This window comes from Propithecus coquereli, unplaced genomic scaffold (assembly GCF_000956105.1).
Source record: "Propithecus coquereli isolate 6110/MARCELLA unplaced genomic scaffold, Pcoq_1.0 Scaffold11, whole genome shotgun sequence".
NCBI classification, from domain to species: Eukaryota; Metazoa; Chordata; class Mammalia; order Primates; family Indriidae; genus Propithecus; species Propithecus coquereli.
In genome coordinates this window covers 7,893,848-7,896,092 of record NW_012134969.1, presented here as the reverse complement: position 1 = coordinate 7,896,092, position 2,245 = coordinate 7,893,848, and the positions used below count along the sequence as shown (strand labels likewise).

Here is a 2,245-nt window from a genome sequence, read left to right as displayed (position 1 = left end):
GCCTTCATGGAATTCTTTCTCTCTGCTGCTCCTCATCTGACAGGTGACTTGCTAAGGATACTGCTTCATGGTAGCTCCATCAAGTAGATGGGCTGTTCTTTTTTTCACATCACCATGTGCTGAGAGGTCAGGAGGAACGGATTAGCATTCTTTTGTCCTGACACTGCCACCTCTCTCCTTCTTCTCTGAAATGTATATAATCTGATTGCACTCTTACCTTTTCTTATTGCTGTCATACATTGACCTCCAGATCATTTCCTGGTACCTGGGACATGATTCTTTATTCCCTTCCAATTCTTGCCATCATTCTGAGTGAATTCAAAGTTCATACGTGAGAGTCACCTGACAACACATCTTCAAAGTTTCTTTCTTAATCACTGATCTACTCAACCTCACCTCAATTCCACTTTAGCAAATTTCTCCTATGGCCATCCTCTGAATCTCAGAAATAATATTTTCCCTGAGTTTTAGATTCAGGATATGGATACGGACAGCAACAAGGAAGGATAGAATAAGCCTAACAGCCTGATTTCTTAATCCCTTCTCCTACTTCTCTCATTCTTCACACCTACATGACAGCGTTTTTTGATTTTGTTTTTTTTCCCCCTACTTTAGTAGGTTTCCAGTCCCTGGATAAACCTACTTCCTTCTAATTAATCAGCCCCTTTACAGGACGCTCTTCCTCCACTAACTAGATTGGTCCCATTGCAAACTGACCTCAATTTCTTGTTTCCTTGACCTGCCCTTCAAGAGACCTGCCCAAACATCTCACAGAATTAACCACCCTTTTGCTGAACCACCTTATACATCCTGCTATTATTTACAAACATACTTGTAACGTTGAATCTCTGCTCTTTGCTTTCCAACTTACCACTTGTCTCAGCTTTAGGGCAGAGACCACCTCTAAAGTAATTTTTTTGTTCCCCATAACCCAGTATATTGTTTGGTCCAGGTAACTGGTGCTCAACACCTCCTTGTGGAATTTGCAATTTAAATGAATGCTGCAGGTTTAGGCTGAAAGACAACTTGGGTCCAGAGAGAACCTGAATAGTACCTACTGTTAGGCGAAATACTTTATTGCTGCCGGGTAAGGTTGAATTATACATACATACATACATAGAGATTGGAGTGAAAACCATTCTTGCTGTATTTCTAACAGTAATGACAGTGACATTTTACTTTAAAATCTTCCATAGTGTCTTATATGCCTTTACATACTAATTCATTCTCTGTCAAATGCTTATTGGTTAATTTCCAGGTAGGAATTGCTGTTGTTGTTTAGGACTATGTTAAAGACAAAGCTTTAGTGCCCCCTAGGCAAAGAGAAGGAAAGAGCTGGGCAATCCTTGGCCACAGACCCAGCTGGTAGGGATCAGTCAAGTCCTTTTCTCCCACTCTCTCATCCCTCACTCATTCCTACACTCCCTCCCCTCACCCTCTATCCTCATCTTTCTTCTTTTTCTTTTATTCAGATGCTTCTCAATGTAAAATGGGGTTATGTCCCAATAAACCCATCATAAGTTGAAAATATCATATGACAAAAGTGCATTTAATACATCTAACCTAACCTAACCTAACATCATAGCTTAGCCTAGCCTACCTTTTGCCATGCTCAGAACTTACATTAGCCTACAGTTGGGCAAAATCATCGAACACAAAGCCTACCTTATAATAAATTGTTGAATATCCCATGTAATTTATTGTATACTGTACTGAAAGAGAAAAACAGAATGGTTGTATGGGTACTCAAAGTACAGTTTCTACTGGATGTGTATCACTTATGCACCATCATAAAGTTGAAAAATCAGAAGTCGAACCATTGTAAGTTGGGGACCATCTGTAGTAGGACAGTGATTTCAATTACATTACTTGCCTTGTTGGTAAATCACACCTTCAACAAATGTTTATTTATTGTCTTTTGTGTCGGGCATAATTCCTTCAGCTACTTTGGAAACAGTTCAGAAGTTTCTCAGAAGAGTAAGCATAGTGTTACCATACTACCCAGCAATTCTACTCCTAGGTACATTGCCATACTATTCATTATAGTAAAAAAGTGGAAACAACCCAAATGTTCATCAACTTATGAGTGGAAAAACAAAACGTGGTATATCCATGCAATGGGATATCATTCTGCAATGAAATTGATTCATGCTGCAACATAGATGAATCTTGAAAATATTATACTAAGTGAAAGAAGCCAAACACAAAAAGCCACGTATCTTACGATTCTATTCGATGAAATGTC

General features: G+C 38.9%; 1 protein-coding gene across 1 annotated transcript in view; it reads left to right on the top strand.

Moving 5' to 3' along the window:
- Positions 1–2,245, top strand: part of CPB2 (carboxypeptidase B2 (plasma)) — an 84,409-nt gene that overhangs the window by 63,548 nt on the left and 18,616 nt on the right. The window lies entirely within an intron of this gene.